Raw genomic sequence first — 18,526 nt, 5'->3', positions numbered from 1 at the left:
CCTTCCACAACAGCTCCTACTTTATGTCGCTAGTCATCCACTTAGTCCCAACTTGGTTTATCCTCCTGACCCTGGATATGCACTCTGGTACTGCCTCTCTCAAACAATCCTTGATTTCTTCCCATGCACTGATGACATTCATTCCATGTAGTTTTTTATGCCATGGTACTGCTCCATAAACCCTTTCTTGACTGTATTTCCACATGTTGAGCAACCTCCCAGGATAAGACTGCATGGCGACTTTCTCCAGTCGGAAGGAGAGTTGCTACTATAGTTATTTATAGATAGATAGATCTTTTGATGCTATTACCAGATCCAACACTCTCAAACCCCTGGTCCCTTGCAGCATGTGCTGATTCAGGTAATTATCCCTTAGTAACTGTATAAATTCCATTTCCATTTTGCCATGTGCCCTTTCCTCTTTCCAGTCTATATCAGCATAGTTGAAGTCTCCCATGATAATTGCTCAGTCTGCACTCATTGTGGTAATCTCCTGATGCATGTTGTCCACATCTTCTGAACCCTGGGTCAATAGTAGCAACCAACAATATATTTTGTCCTATTGGCCTCTATCTCACACCAGATAGCCTCAAATGAACCATTTCCATCAGATCTACATTCTTCCTTAACTTTGTTTTTGTTGGTTGAAGTTCTTCAGCTGTCATTAATAATACCCCTCCTCCTGCCTTATTTCTCCTATTTCTCTGAAAATACAATATCCATTATATTCTGTACCTGTAACTTAAGGTGACCAAATTTTCAAAACAGAAAAGGGGACATTTTGAATTTTTCAGCAATTAAAAAAAGGGACAAAAACGGGACATTTCTGGTATGCTTTACATAAAAATGGAATAACATATAATTATAATTACAGTACACAGGACTGAAGTGTTCATTATAATTATGACGTATCAGCATTGTTATTATATTTATGTGAAGACATTATTTCTTCCAAAAGTGTTGGTTCTTTTAAGATGCACTCATAAAAGTCAATACACGAAATGTCAAAGTGTGTCTTGATCACAATTATTGCTTTCACAGTCTTGGTGTTGAAGCAGTTGTTTTCATCAGATCACAAAGAACTCATGAGAGAAAAAATTCTCTCTACAGCTGCATATGTTTCTGGGATTGCCATAACAAATGCAACAACTGGCAGTATGTTTTTTTCTTGGAGCACCTTAAACACTTCAGCATTTGTGTCCTTCCATTCTTCCATCTTGGAGTTCACAACATTATTTATATGGCTGACTTTATCAAATAATTCATCTTCATCAACAATATTGAATATTTTGCTGTCAACATCACTGATTGCTTTTAGGCTGCTTGCAACTTCAGCCCAAGTTACTGGAGTTTGCAACTTAATCCAGTGAAATGCTTTCAATGGCTGGAATTGATAAGTCCATTTGCTTAAATATTCAAGGAAAGTATTAAAAAATAAATTTGTAGTGCCTAAAAATTATTTTTCATCAAAAATGCCCTCATCTTTGAACTCTGAAATAATTGATGACATTTTAAATGTTTGAAAGTTCTCAGCTTTTTTATTTGTCTGAGAAATTCCAATTCTTCTACCATTTCAGTTGCCGAAATATTTTCCCTTTCTATTTTCGTTATTGTTGCTGAGAATATTTTCAGCTGGCTTTGCATGAAATGGAGCCAAAGTATTGATTGTTGGTTACTGAAAAATTATTTCAACAATGTAGGGCATTTATTTATCTTGTGATAAAAAGTAAGATCTCAGTCTATCATACATGTCAATAATCCTATTCACAGCTGATAGTAATGATAACCATCTTGTTTTTTTACACTACCTAGAACACACACACACTTGTATTCAATTTCTGTAAATGCACAGAAATTCTTCAATTCCTGTACTCTCACGGTGTAAATGTGAAAATACTGAAATATTTTATTTACAATTGTTTTGATATCAATAGGCAAAATATCAGCACTTGTCTGAACACCATTATGAACAACATGAGCAACACTGCTAATAGCATGAATGTTCATTCATTTTTAACCCTTTGTTGAGTCTTGAAAATACATTGTTGAAACCACCTCGTTTGTATCCACCGAAGTTGGTGTTGCAGTTATGTGTGGAAAATGCAATAATTTTCTCATACAGCTGCTGTTTCTCCTGTTATGTTCTGAAAATCTATCACTTTTAAACTGAATACCTTTATTTGGGATGAAGTACCTAACAAGGATAAGCACCAACTTCAAATCTCTGTGGTTTGATGTGTCTACCATAACTGACACATATTTGGCTTGTTTCAATTCAGTTGCTATTTCTCGCATTGCATAAGGTGTCAGGACATTCACTGAAATTGATTGGCACTTTGTTCGCCCACATGCAAATTTCTTTTGAAATAAATTTCTCACTATTGCAGAGGTGCAGTCCATTGACCTCAAAGAAAGGTTATGTTTCACTGCATGAAATGCAAACAAACCTTCTTGAGCTGCAAGACATTTACTTTCGTCAGTTAATTTCCCTTTTGAATTTTTCATGAAAAATGATGTAACATCTTGACCTGAACTGCAAGCTGCAGCTGCCAATTTATACTTTTGCTTCGTCAAATGCTGTTTTATATCAGAACGGCCTCCATGTTCAATTGAAAAAACCGAACAACACACAGTACATTGCAACTTGTTTATTGTTTTGTCATCTTTCAAGAAGGGATATTCTTCTTTGAAATCCTGAGTGAAACTACATTTCCTTTTCAGCATGATAAAATCTGGATGAAATATCACCACTCACAATATATACTCGCTTTAACTTTCACAATTACTAACAGACCAGCATAAGAAGCATAAAACAATGGTATGGTAGACAAAGTAACCTTGTTATCGCACGGCTGCAGCAATGCTGCCACTGGTTGCAGTATTTTCATCCTGTCGCAGAGAGAGTGCGTTCATAATGGTTTCTTTTTAAGATTCAATAGCAACTTGAACTGTACAAGTCCAGAAGAAAATTGTAGTGTATAATAATCTGAACTGTAAAAATCCAGAAGAATCTTAGTACAGGAGGACTTTAGCAGAGTTTATTGTAGTTTTTTATTTTTTTTATTTTTTATCACTAGAGGTCAGGCTAAGAAAAAGATCAATTAACACCATTAGTGTAGATTTAATTTAACCGCACCCTCATCAAGGATGGGTGCGGTTAAAGAAGCGAGCCCAGCAGGTGGAGAGGATGTTGCGAGTGGGAACACTGAATGTTGGAAGCATGACTAGAAGGGGAAGAGAGGTGGCAGACATGAAGAGGAAGGTGGACATTTTATGTGTGCAGGAGACAAGGTGGAAAGGGGGAAAGGCAAAGGAACTGGGAGATGGATATAAATTGTTCTACTCTGGAGCGAATAACGAGGGAAGAAATGGTGTAGGAATTGTGGTGTGTGGCAGAATGAAGGGTGAAGTACTGGACGTGGGTAGAAGGAACGACAGGATCGTGCGAATGAAATTGGGTCTTGGAGAAGAGCGGGTGGTCGTATTATGTGTATATGCCCTTCAAGTTGGTTGTACAACAGAGGAAAAAGATGAGTTCTGGAACGTGTTAGATGAAGAAATGAGGGAATTGGAAGAAAATGAGATGGTGATTGTCGGAGGAGACTTGAACGGGCACATAGAAAGACAGAATAGAGACTGTGAAAAGGTGCATGGTGGTCACGGAGGGGGAATGATGAACCAGGAAGGAGAGAGGGTAGTGGACTTTGCAGTAGCGTTTGATCTGGCAATTGTGAACTTGTTTTTCTACAAGAGGGAAGAACATTTGATAACATTTAGGAGTGGTAACAACAGCTCACAAATTGACTACATTTTGACTAGAAGAAAACATCTTAAGGTTGTGACAAATTGTAAAGTAATTCCAACAGATCAAGTAGCACAACACCAACTGCTGTGCGCAGACTTTAAAATAAGATCGAAGATAAGAACTTCTGGATGCCATGGGATGAAGACAATTAAGTGATTTTGCTTAAAAGAGGAGAGCGTGAGGAATCGTTTTAGGGAGAGGGGTGTTAGAGAGGATTTCGGATGGACTGGAAAGTGTACAAAATTGGTGGAAACATAATTCAAAAGTAATTCTGAGCTGTGCAATCGAGGTGCTTGGTGAGACATCTGGAAAGATTAGAGAGCAGAAGGAGGGTTGGTGGTGGAATAGTGATGTACAAGTGGCAGTGACAGCTAAGAGGAAGGCAAAGCAGAAGTGGGATGAGTCAAGAGTGGAAGAGGACAGAGAGGTGCACAAAGAGAGAAAGCAAGAAGCCAAGAGAGTTGTGGCACAGGCGAAGGCCATGGCATATCAAGATCTGTATGATCAATTAGAAACAAAGGAAGGACAGAGAAAAATTTACCAACTAGCGAAATGTAGAAATAAAGCAGCAAAGGACATCTTACATGTGAGGCAGATCAAAGATGCTGAAGGAAGAGTATTATGGAGGGATGTGGACATAAGAAACAGATGGAAAATATACTTTGAGGGACTTTTGAATGAGGAAAATGCAAGGATTCACAGAGGAGATGGGCAGCCTTCTGAGGGGATGGTGCAGAACATCAGTAGAATGGAAGTGATGGAGGCAATGAAGAGGATGAGGAATGGAAAATCGGTGGGCCCCGACAGAATTCCAGTGGAGGCATGGAAGGCACTGGGGGAAGAGGGAATTGACCTGCTGTGGGACCTGTTCATGAAAGTTTGCCAACAGGAAAATATACCCGAGGAATGGAGGGAGAGTACTCTTGTTCCCATCTACAAGGGTAAAGGGGATGCACAAGACTGTAAAAATTAGAGGAATAAAGTTGATGTCCCACACAATGAAGATCCTAGAAAGGGTTCTTGATGGTAGATTGAGGAAGGAGGTGGAGATTGCAAAGGAACAATTTGGCTTCATGCCTGGTAGATCAACAACAGATGCTATCTTTGGGTTACGACAGATGATGGAAAAATATCGAGAGAAACAAAGGGAGCTACATCTGGTATTTATTGATCTGGAGAAAGCATACAATAGAGTGCCAAGGCAAGAAGTCTGGAGGTGTCTGAGGGAGAAGAAGGTGCCGGAGAAATATGTCAGGTTGGTGCGGGAAATGTACAGAAATATGAAGACAAGTGTTCAGACCTGTTTGGGACAGACAGAAAGTTTTCAAGTAACAGTTGGCTTGCATCAAGGGTCAGCATTAAGTCCGTTTCTGTTTAATATTGTGATGGAGGTGGTAACAGAAGAGGTGAGAGAAGCTGCGCCTTGGACAATGTATGCAGATAACATCTTGCTGTGTGCAGATTCAAGAGAAGCGGGAACTAAACTGGAAAGATGGAGAAAAGTACTGGAAGAGAGCGGTATGAGACTGAGCAGAAGTAAGACAGAGTATATGTGTTGCGCAGTGGGTGGTGGCAGCCAGGAGACAGATTTGCAGCTGGAAGGAAATGTCATCGGGAAGGTGAGAGACTTTAGATACTTGGGTTCAACAGTGGAAGAAGATGGAGGAGCTGAGAAGGAAGTGGGATGGAGGAACTGGAGGGAGATGGCTGGAGTGTTATGTGATAAGAGGGTGCCGATCAATCTGAAAGGCAAAATTTATAGGACAGTAGTGAGGCCAGCTATGACATATGCTATAGAAACTGTGGTCCTGAGGAAAAATAACATCAGCAGGATGGAAGTAGCAGAGATGAGAATGCTTAGGTGGATGTGCGGTGTGACCAGAAAGGATCGTCTGAGAAATTACTATGTCAGGGGAACAGTGAAAGTTACGAACTTAGGAGCGAAAATACAGGAGGCAAGGTTGAAATGGTTTGGTCATGTGATGAGGAGGGAGGATGAATATGTGGGAAGAAGGGTCATGCAGATGGATGTGCAAGGAAGGCGGAAGCATGGGCAGCCAAAGAAGAGATGGAGAGAGCTGGTAGAAGAGGACTTGAAGATGAAGAACTTGGATGTGGTGACAGCCCAAGACAGGAAGGTGTGGAGGAGACTCATTACAAACAGTGACCCCACTTAAGTGGGAGAAGCTGCAGAAGAAGAAGAAGAAGAAGTGTAGATTTAATTTACCTTTATAGAGTGCAAGAGCATGTAGCTTGATTTCCTATACACATGTATCTTTCTGATGATGACCTCAATACAGGGGTTGAAATGTCAAGTGTTATTTTACTAATAATAAGAAAAATAAACATTTTGACATGTGTGTTTTGTGTCCCTAAATTCATAAATATGAATGCTGATCACCGTGTAACCTTAAAAGAAAGGGGGGGGTTGTGTTTTTAATCAGCATATAGTGTAGTATTTTGTTGCAAATTGTGCTAAAGTTTTTCAATTTGATACAGGTGTCCTTCAGTAGTGTTGTTATTGGATTTTTTTGTTGTTTATATTGTGTTTTGCTGATGGTTTATTCTTACCAAGAGGGTGAGGTCACAGTCAGATGTATTCAGAGATAGCAGAGAAGGAAATTATAAGTTTTTGTTATTTTTATTAGAGTTTTCTACTTTAAATAACACCACATAAAGTAATTTGCAGTTGGGGAAATTCTTAAAAACATTAAATTTTTAGTATAGTTGTAGTAGTTCTTAGTACTTGGTTCTTCTTGCACTATTTGAATAATGGTGGCGGCCGCAGCTCAATATACTGATGGCTTGTCACCAAGTCCTCTCTCTTTAAGGACTACATTTTGCATAGCATACTACAGGATTTTGTGGTATGCGGTGCTTGTGGCATGTATGCATATCAGCAATTGGATATGTAGCAGGTGAGAGATCGGGGAGTGCATATATGCGGAAAATGTAGGAAATGGGAAGAACTTTGTGAGTTGGAGATTAGTATAACAGACCTCAGCAGCATTGTGTCAGTGGCAGGAGAATACCAACCTAGAAAGCAGAATGTAAATGTAAAAATGAAAGTCGGGAGTGTGGAAAGTTTGAATCATTATGAAGTTTTCGGAAATGATTTTAGTTGGGAGATTGAATGACAGACAAGAGTGGGTAGCTAGCAAAGAGAGATAGATGCTATGAAAGAGGAGATGGAATGTCTCAGGAATGAGTTGAGAAAGAAGAGATTAAGCGATTGGAAGTGATGAATGCAAATCGAATTAGAGTAGGAGTAAGAGAGAGTTATGGGAATGATAGAAGAGGAGAGAATAGAAACAGGTAGAAGAGAGGAATGAGAAAAATGTGAGAGAGTGCTGGAACCAAGGATAGTTCAATGCAACAAAATGTAAAGTCTTGATAAAAGATTTGGGATACATCAATGGGAGGCTGCATACTCTGTTGGAGAAGCTGTACTGGAGAAAGTAGGCAAGGGATCTGGGGGTGATGATTGATAGAAACCTGAAATTCAGGGAACATACAGCAAAGGTGTTGAAGTTAACCAGAAGATTGCTGCAATACTGAGAAGGATGCTGACCTGCAGAAATAAAAGCGTTGTCATTCCATTGTATAAAGCCCTGAACAGATCACACTTGAACTATTGTTCTCAAATTTGGTCCCCACGATTGAAGAGGATAAATTAACTGTGTAAAGGGTACAGAGTTGGATAACAAAGATAGTATCAGGACTGTACAATATTACTTATGAAGACAGACTGAGAGAATGTGAACTGCAGAGTTTGATAGATAGAAGAAGGAGAGGTGATATGAATGAGACTTTTAAACTGTTGAGAGGTAGATACAGGGTTGACATTGGGAAATTCTTTTGTTTGGTGGGGCAGGGGATCGAGGATGAGGAGTGGTTTCTTTGTATGGAGGGTGGTTGAACCATGGAATGAATAATAATAATTATTATTATTCATTTCCCTTGTTCCTAGATTCTCTCTCTTCATTCCAGCCTATCTTTCCACAATGATCATTCTCCTAACCCAGACTCTCCACATACCAGAAGAATTTCATTGCTTACTGCGAGACTACCACTGTGTTCATTGGCTGGCCTGAAGTAGCCTGGGAAAAAAAAATCCATATTTGGTCTCTAGAATAGTTTCCTGGCATTACTAATCCTAAGTCCACTGGCAGTATTAATACTAATATACTATAAGCCAGGCATGGGCAACCTTTCCTAGTTCAAGGGCCAAATTATCATTCTGTCTCCGAGTCAAGGGCCGGACCATATTATTAAATAAAATAAATTAATATTAAATGAATTAAAACAAGTTGCTACTTCATATTTCATTTATTTATAATATAATTCTTTGGTATAAAGCTCTACATAAATTTTATAATATAATGAACGACATAATTTAATGTGAAGATTGGCCTTGTACTTCAACTACGAAACTATCGATATTGACGTCAATATTACTTAAGGATAATCGCATAGAATTTTCAAGGTTTTCGTCCGTTATTCTTGTCCGAATTTTTGATTTATTGTATAAATTTGTATATTTTTCTTCCACCAAATAAAATTTATAAAAATCCATCAAAGCAATGGTGTTAAATTGTGATTTTAGCACTAAATCCACCTGAAGCTCATTAAGTTCTATCTATAAGTTTTCTGACACATTATTTACATCAGCATCCATCGGACAAGCAAATATAGCGAATGTGGAGTCTTTTTTTTTTTTTTTTTTTTTTTGAAGTCTGCAAACCTTGTATCAAATTGCTATATTAGTGCCTTCAATTCATCTTTATAACAATTATTATTACTATTACTATTATTACGGGCAACTCCAGGGAGTCATTAGACTCATCGAGGGAGGCCCCAAATCATATTCATCACAACTATCTGACATTCATGCAGTATCTATCATACCTCGCCTTAAACTCATTCACTGTCACAGCATCCACTACAGACTCAGGGAGCGCATTCCACTCATTCACTACTCTAAAAGTAAAGAACCCAGCTCTAACACCTTTACTAACCACACTTTTGCCCAGTTTCCATGGATGTCCCCTAGTCCTCCCACAACCAGCCCTGTTCTCAAAAATATCTTCTGAATTAATTTTATAGAAACCTTTCAGTAATTTGAATGTCTCAATCATATCTCCCCTCCTCCGCCTATCAACCAATTTTTGCAACCCACAAATCCTCAACCTGTTCTCATACGGTTCATTCCACAGACCTGCTATCATCTTGGTCACTCGCCTCTGGATCCTCTCCACCTCCTCCCCATCAAGAAGAAACCTAGGTGACCAAATCTGAGCACAGTAGTCTAGATGGGGTCTTATCAAGGCTCGATAGAGAGGAACAATAACCTGCTTGTCTCTGCTTGTCAACGTATTCTTCAGCAACCAAGTGATTTGATGAGCTGTTTTGGTCACTTTTGCAATGTGTCCCCTAAATTTCAATTCCTTATCCACCAACACTCCTAAATCTCGTGCCTCATCAATTTCCTGGAGCTGGGTTCCACCAATGCAGTAAACTGCCGCCAATCTTTTCACCCCAAAATGCATAACCTTACATTTTGCCACATTAAACTGACATCCATTCTCCTTAGCCCAGACCTCCAATCTATCCAAATCATCCTGCAAAATTTTGACGTCATCTGCATTCACTATTGCCCTACCCAACTTCGCATCATCCGCAAACAAATGAACTGTTCCTCTCAGATCATTTCCTATATCATTTATGAACAAATTAAACAGCAGTGGTCCAAGAACAGATCCTTGTGGCACACCACTAGTCACAGGCCATCTTGTGGACTCTACTCCGGAGTAAACCACTCTCTGATATCTCTCCGTCAACCACCCTCCTATCCATCTCACCAACCCTATGTCCATTCCCATATGCTGCAATTTACTGATTAGAATTCCATGTGGAATCCTGTCAAAGGCCTTGGCAAGGTCCAGTAGAATCACCGTAAACCCATTACCCTTATCCAGTTCAGCCGTCACTGTGTTATAATACGTGAGCAAGTTACTGAGGCATGACCTACCCTTCACAAAACCATGCTGTCCCCGATACAGTATCCCATTTTCTTCTATCCAATCTTGTATTTTCCTCTTGACTATTTTCTCTAAGACCTTGACAATGATTCCTGATATGCTAATCGGTCGGTAATTTACAACAGCAGTTGTAAAAATTTGTGTTGTATAAGGGATATTTTTATGAGTTGCTAGAGTAGGAAAATGATAACAATTTTTAGCTCTTACCTGACTTTCCAACAATCTTAGTTTATTACAAAAAGCTTTGATATGTGCAGTTCATGAACCAATTGTCCTTGTTTTTGGAATTTAAGATTCAGTTCGTTTAGGTATCCAGTGACATCTACTAGGAATGTTAAATCACATACCCACTCATCATCTTTTACTTGTTTAATTGTGTTTCCTTTTATGTCCATAAAATCTGCAATGTCTTGTCTCAGATCATAAAACCGTTTTAACATTTTACCTTTACTCAGCCACTTCATTTCACAATAATAAGACACATCTTCATAATCCGAAAATAGGTCTGCCAAATACTCCTTAAATTGGCAGTGATTAAGTGTGCATGACTTAATAAAGTTAATACTGGCTACTACAACTTCCATAACATTTGTGAATTTAATCGATTTTGCACACAGATTTTGTTGGTGGATAATGCAGTGAAAATTTGTTAAATTTTCCGGATGGATCTGTAGTTCTATTGCTCTTCCATGAACTATTCCAATAAATCCATTCTGTGCACCAACCATTGCAGGGGCTGCATCAGTGCATATGCCAGATAGTGAACTCCATTTAAGCCCAAATCTCTCGAAGACTGTGTTGACTGTTTCAAATATATCTTCACTGGTAGTTGTTCCTATTAATGGCCGAAGCACCAATAATTCTTCTGTGATGTCGAAATCTGCATCAACTCCTCGAATAAATATTGCTAGTTGTGCTGTATCGGAGGCATCAGTGCTGTCATCCAAAGCAATTGAAAATGCTTCCAATCTAGCAATCCTCTCTTTAAACTTTTTTTGATATCATCAGCCATCATTTCTATCCATCGGACAACAGTACGTCTCGACAAACGAATATTCTCGAAGTCTTTTTTCTTTTCAGGATATATTATACTTGCAACATCCAGCAGACATTCTTTGATAAATTCTCCTTCACCAAATGACTTAGAATGCTTAGCGATTTTTCCGGTTACCACAAAGCTGGCTTTGACAATGCTGTGGTGCTGCGTTCTTTGCTTGTTGAACATTTGCTGCTGGGTATCCAAGTTCTTCAACTTCTGTATTTCATCTTATCGTAGTTGTCCATCAATTTTTGGGTGATCCGCATGTCTCGAAGTAAAGTCTCTTCAAGTTGTATTCTTTGTTGACGAATACGGATTCGTTGCACAGCAAACATACAAGCAAACCTTTATTCAGAATAAAATAATAATCCTCCATCCAGTTGTCTTGAAATTGACGATTCTCTGCATCTACTTTTCTTTTTTTTGCAGTAACCCCTGACCAAATTTATAAGCGATATTCAGAACTGTCAAACAAAACTGTCTTCTACACTGCAGACACTGAACAGAACACAAAATCAACGCAGGCACCGAACAGAACATAACATCAATGCAGGCACTGAACAAAGCACAACACCAACGCAAGTACCGAACTGACACGTTTTTTTGACTTGTGCATATGACTTGCGCAAAACACATATGACGCAAAAAAACACGCAAAACACATTGACGTCATATGACTTGCGCAAAACACAATGTGTTTTGCGCAAGTCATATGACATCAGCTTGATGTGAGTTAGTAGAACACACAATGTTTTCTCCCACCATGAATCAGACAAACTTCACTGAAATAGATTAGGTTCGGATCAAAAGAAGTAGAGGGCCAGATCTGGGCTGGGGGTTGCCCATATGTGCTATAAGCTAACCTTTTGTTGATGAGATTCTCCTAAAAAAAATATAAAAAAAAAGTTCACATTACTTGTACTTACCTCAGCATTTCCATATATGTGTAGTAACATCTAACTAAACACTACCCATCTTGTCTACCTCATGCCATACTGCCACAAAAATACTAATAATCTCCATCCTACTTCTAAACCTTAGCAAACATAATTCCTCTGCTATCAGCAGCATTTCCTCCCCTTTCCCTCTTGTCCATCTCTGTTCCCATCACAACATTATCCTTATCCAACCATATTTCACCTATACTAAAAATTTTCAGGCAAATCATTTCTTATTTGATATAATACTCAAACTTGTTAACAGTATACTCTACACCAAGAGTAATCATGGTACCCATAACTAGAGCATATAAGATGTGACCAAGTAATTGCTAAAGTTGATTTAGAGTCTTGAAGAGTCTGGATATACAGAGAAAAGGTATTATTAATAGAGATATTTACATTGGGGGGGGGGGGGGGGGGAGATGGGTATTCATATCATTCTGGAAGATAAGAAACATCTTCCAAAGCTGTTAGCAAGAGAGTGAGGAATGAATGTTTTTACATGGAGACCAGTGTATGAGTGGAATGTGCTGCAGAGGGTGCCATGGATTATGAGAGATTTTTTTCCTAAATATGTTTACCTTTTTTTTTGAGAAAGATTTAAGAAGAAAATTTGAAGAAAGAGAATATTACTTACTGTAATTAACTACTGCATGTGTGTGATGTTCTTCTAGCTCTGAAAATATCATCCAGTATGATTTGATGAAATATGGAATATTCACATTATTTATTTATTAATTGTTATTTTGCTTCATGCTTTTTTCTTTTGTCTGTAATAACTGCTACATCCTTAACTTTTAAATTACATGTCAGCATTAAAATCTTAGGAAAGAAAACTTTAAAAAAATTTTATTCAAATTTTATATATGAGCATTGCCAGAAATTGACAAAAATTTCAAGTGAAGCACTGGTTACACAAGAAAACAAATAAAATTATCTCCTAATAATTAGCCGTCTTTGAAGTGATGTTCTTTTATCTATTGGTGTTCTCAGGGCCGGCTCTACCGACAGTGCAAGACGTACATTTGCACGGGGGAGCAAAATTCCTAGGATAGTAGATAGAATAAAATCAGGAAACAAATATAAAAAATTAAGTCATTTTATGATTTCTTTAAGCATGTCTATTACTTCTCCACAATTTTTTAACATGCTTTTTTGTTTATATCTCATATTAGCATTAAAAAATTAGTCATTATTAATATTTAATATTAAAGTTGGTTTTCTTTGTGCAGGTTTTTTTTTTTTTTTTTCTTCTCATTTTTCAATTGAAAAGGACATTCAAGAATAGGATACCTCCCATCTCCCTCTGTTGAGCTTTGGCTGGCTGCTTGAATGATATGTATGATCAGACCCTGCCATATGTGCTTTTTTGTGTATTGTTGATTTTAAAACAATTTTAAATTTACCTTTATAGTACATGAAACACCTGAAAGCATTGAAGAAACACATTCAGCTAATAGCTGAACACAAAAATTATTTGACTGTTGGTGTATTTAGTTGTGTTGAAAAGACATTGAAGAACTGTCAATTTCGTTGAACTCGACCTTTTAAACATCTAATCTAAACGCTGTGTTTCCAATTTCCACTTCATCTGCTTTGTCAGTAATAATGAGTGTTTACAGCTGACTTTATCACATTAGTAACATCAACATTTGTGCATGACTGGGTAGATGAAAGCACGTGTGAATGAGTTCACATAGATTCACTGTATGCCTACCATCACACCATACTAAGTTTTTTGTATTAGTTTCACCATTACACTTCCATTAAATGTATAATGGGTTTTGCTTTTATAATTTTTTTGTATATGTGTATTATGCATTATCATTTTCGAATTTATATTTGTATATTTAACTTTAAAGCAGATTTTTTTTCCCTTTTTTTTGGGGGGGGGAGGTACAGACCTTTTTAAACTTCAATTTTTATTACATGAATATTTATATACACTATTCTCATTGGTCAGTTTAGAAAATTTGGGTCATTAAATCATGGTGCAGATTACTTCAGATGTGAGTAGCATCTAGTTAAAACATTTTTTTATTGTATTCTACACTTTTTTGTAAAGGTTTCTATAGAACTTTAGATTACGATGGATGTACATTATACCTTTTTACAGTTAATTGTGGTTATGAATGTACTTGTTGAGCTATATTTTATTCACATCAATGCCTGCGTTTTAGGTTATTTCATTATAGAATTAATGTTATATTGAAGGTTTCATAATCTCAAGGATTGCCTGGTTCTTTATTAATGGACAGTTAAAGTTTGTAAATATCAGAAGAATTATTTTTTTTTTAATTTTTTTTTTTTTTTTTACTTCCTGAAGAATTACAATAGATGGAAAATAGTATTTTATTTATTTATTTCTTTATTTAGACTCATCATTCCTGTCCTTCCTCTGTGCGTGTGTGCGCGTGTGTTCATTCTTATAATGGCTTGAATGTGAGAATGACATCAAATAATGAGAAAGAGACAGCTATTTTAAAGAAAAACTAAATTAAATGCAGTGCTTTTTTATAAAATTTAAATTTCAAGACTGAATTATTTTTTCACCCTTCAATCTTCAGTATATTAATTTCATTTGTGTTATTCTTCAGTCTTAACTGATTTACAATAGTATGTGATAATGTAAATAACAATCATATATAAAAATATGATCGATTAAGTTTAGGATAAGATGAATTTTAATTAGCATTGAAAATCATTCATTGACTTAATGTATTTATTTTAACATATGCTGATAATATTACTGTGATGTGTAAAGAGCTTGTACTGTCCATTCATCTTATGCATTTGTTGTTAGGTTAAAGTTATAATAATGTAAGAATTTTAGAAAATTATTTGAAGTAACTTTGGATTGTGAAGTTTATCTTTAAATAAGAATTTCCATAATAACTTAATTTAATCAGGAATAAACATTTTGAATGCACTTATTTTTAACAATTTGATAATGATCATGAATTTTACCATTGCATCTTTTTGCTCAATAGAAATATTTGTAATATTTACATCTTATAGTTTTCCAAGCATACTGTTTACACACAACTTTTGTAGTTGCAAAACTTAGAAAAAATTTAGCTTATACATACATATATATATATATATATATATATACACATACATATATATATTGGACCACCAATGTCTAAGAAGAGTTTTGAAGAAAGAAAAAAAACGTATATTTGTAATTATCATTTAGACTTGCAAATTTTATTGTTTGGATTCTGAAATATATTCTAGTATAGTTTAATTGCTTATCCTATCTGAATTTCTATAATTTTTGCTACCCTAGTATGATCAGTAGACACTTTGTGGAATTCAAATGCAAGTGTATAAAGTAACCTATTTGAAGTACACATAGAAATTATATTTATTTGTCCTTTAGCATATCCAAATTGTGTATAATGAACATTTTCCCCATGACATTTAGATAGCACCATTTATGTGTTTTATGTAATATTTATGTGTATTCCATTGCCTGTGTAATATATAATTCATCAGATTCATTAGTGTTGAGCCAGCTTGTGCTAGGTCATAGACTTAGCAGGGTGATTCATTTGCACCCCTTGCATGCCTTGGCTTTTATATTTGATTCATAAAGGATTTTAAACAAAGTGTTCAACTGAAGGGCAAATGTTTTATTTACTTATGTCCCAGTGACAAATTTGGTGTGTGTGTGAGTGGAGGGAGGGGAGAGAATTTGATAATAATCATTTTTTTTATTTATCCTTTTTGTTAAAAAAAAAAAACACAATTCAATGGACTGTTGTTTGAGAGAATTGAGAGCACACACACACACACACACACCATGTGCATAGTTTACCATTTAGTTTGAAATGCAAGTTAACTATAACAGTATAATAGTGGTTGTTCAGAGTTATATTTACAGAACAGAGAGAGAGAGAGAGAAAGAGCATTCATGAAGTGTGGGACTGTTCTGAAATAATACAATAAATGTTTGTACAGTTTGTTTATATTTTCTTCTTTTCATTACTCTGTTATCAATGTAGTGATAGTTATTGGAAAAAACAACGTATTTGGTGAATTTGTTTTGTTAAATGTATATTTAGTTTAACTCTTGGATGGAGAAAGATCTGAATTTTAACATGACAATATTATTTTACTTTTTTTTTTTTTTTTTTTTCAATCGATTAAAAAAAAGCTATTGAAAGAGATACAAAATTTAGTATGGTAGAAAGGCTTAGTCTTTCTATACATTTTGTAGAAGAAATGCTTTGTAATTATATTTTAGATTGCGAGGCTAAAAAAATTAATATTTTTTTAGCCTCGCATTAATATTAATATTTTTTAGAACTAGAACAAAAATACTCTGGCTATACTTTTATTAATTGTGACTTTTTTTACATAACATTCAATTATTACTGCTGCAAAATATGAATACTGTTGAAAATAATGAAGACTTAAGGTTCTGTGAAATCTGCACATTTGAAAAAAAAAAAGCACATCTAATTTTTGAAAGACTATGAGTTAATTGTTACATTATGGAAAAGAGCATCTAATAAATATGAAATAATAATTTCCTGTGGATTGGAAAATATTGCTATTTGTTTGTGATCAGTACCTCTTGTTATAATATGATGACTAATAATTATAAAATGCTTAATGCAGCATTTCGCTGTCATCCTTTAAACATCTTCTTTTTTCTTAGTATGACTGTTTTTTGTTTTTTTCATGTGATAGTAAACAAAACAAATTTAAAAATTACTTTGTTGAAAAAAAAGATGAATATGAATCAAGATTGTGATAACCCTTTTAATCTGTGTGTGTGTGTTATGTATTGTGTGTATACAGACACACACACACACACACACACACACACACATGCATATTTATATATTATGTGTATTCATATGATAAAGAACAATGCACTGCCACTATTTCCTTATTCTGTTAAGCAAAATATTCTTAGAAACAGTTGCTCACTGCCATTTTTTGCATTACTGTGTAAAGTAAAATAATCAGCAGTGAATCATTAACAGTTAAACAACATAAATTCTTGGTGTCTCTCTTAAGGTTATTATATTCCTGACAAGTAAACATAAATAACAGAATGAGTATTTTTAATATTATATTTGAGTTTCCTCCTTTGTGTAAAAGTTTCACTAATAAATGGCATTTATGTTGAAGTGGAAAAAGAGCAGTTCAGATTATTAAAAAGAATCATTCACTGTTTTGAAGTCTTTATTCATACTGTGATAACTTGCCTAAATAGTACAATTTTTATGTTAACAGGTTTCTTCTTTTCATCAACTTTTTCTCTGCTCACAGTACTAACATATTGTAGGTTGAACAAACTCCTTGTGTGAGATACTCTCATTAACACACAAAAACTATTATTAAATCTTTCATTGCTAGAAATGACGTGAGGAGAACCCTAGTCCAAGAAAGTATGATCCAAGAAAAGCTTTAGTAGTCAATCAACCATACTATCTGCCACTTTTATCTAGAAACTGAAATGCTTTCCAGCATAATTTTAATTTACAAAAGGTATCTAACTTTTTAACTAGACATCACTTATCCATAATCAGTTGATACTTTTGTTCTTTTTTTTTCTCCCCTATTTCTCTCTCTTTCTCTCTCTCGTCAATGAGTTTGGCAACAGCATTGGCATTCTTGTTTAATAAGTCTTACAACATGGATCCCAAGAAATTTGAAAGAAGGTAAATTGTTCCACTCCATAAAAGTCGTTAAGGTATTGGAGAGATTGGTGAGAACTAAGATACAGAAATGGGTTGATAACCAGCAGTATTCTCTGTGATTATCAATATGTGTTTGTTAAAGGGAGATCATGGTCTACCAACTTATGTAATATAACAAGGTGACAAATGTACTGGACAAAGCAGATGCATACACAGTGGTACACTTAGATTTTGCAAAAGTATTTGATGGACTGCCACATGACAAGCTGCTAAATAAATTGAAATGTGTGTGTGGTTGGATAACAGACTAGTGAGATAGATTGGTGAGTGGCTATTACTTTATTAAACATTTATCAGAAAGATGTATATGGGGGTGCAGTATCCTGAAAGAGGAAAGTCATTCATAGTATGCTGCAGGTGTCTGTATTGGGGCCATTGTTGTTGTTCAGTGTATATTTTAATGATATTAGGCTGGGTTTAAAGTTAATGGTGATATACAACTGTTTGTAGACAATGCAGAGTGAAGCAGATGTTATGGCCTTACAGGGAGACTTGCATGATTATATGAATGGGCAAGTAAGTGGAACTGCAGTTTTCAGTGTTGCAAAGTGTAAGGTTTTGAAATTTGGTAAACAACAATGGGATGCAATGTATATGCTTAATCAGGAAACTTCGATGGAAGTACAAAGAGATGTGAGATTTGGGAGTGGTTGTGGATGGGGACCTAAAATACAGGGGGCCACATTACACAAGTTGTGAAGTGGAATTGAATAATGGCAACGATGTGCAGAAATAAAGTGGCTATGATTCCATTGTATAAGGGTCTTGATCAGGCTTCATATGGATTATTGTGCACAGATTTGGTCCCCTGGTTTTCATGGTGATGAGGATATGCTAGGAAGGGTCCATGCAAGACTCACAAAGATGGTAACTATTCTTTAGAATGTGAGATATGAAGACAGAATGATGGAATCTAATTTGCAAAACCTCATTAATAGAAGAAAGGGGAGTGGATATGATTCAGACATATAAGTTGGTCA

The 18,526-nt window shown here is 35.8% G+C and overlaps 1 protein-coding gene across 8 annotated transcripts in view; it reads left to right on the top strand.

Moving 5' to 3' along the window:
• Window positions 1-17,029, top strand: part of LOC150099873 (protein hu-li tai shao-like) — a 542,656-nt gene extending 525,627 nt beyond the window's left edge. For 7 of the 8 annotated variants that reach the window (XM_090404245.1, XM_090404248.1, XM_090404250.1 and 4 more), the window contains one exon: window positions 13,059-17,029. The gene's annotated coding sequence lies outside the window, so the exon portion shown is untranslated. The remainder of the gene's footprint in view (window positions 1-13,058) is intronic. The other variant, XM_090404247.1, reaches the window with a different exon arrangement.
• The last annotated feature ends 1,497 nt before the right edge of the window (window positions 17,030-18,526 follow it).

This window comes from Typopeltis vanoorti, chromosome 14 (genome assembly GCF_054136105.1).
Source record: "Typopeltis vanoorti isolate ZY-2024b chromosome 14, IOZ_Tvanoo_1.0, whole genome shotgun sequence".
Classification (NCBI taxonomy): Eukaryota; Metazoa; Arthropoda; class Arachnida; order Uropygi; family Thelyphonidae; genus Typopeltis; species Typopeltis vanoorti.
This window is presented reverse-complemented; position numbering and strand designations above follow the sequence as displayed.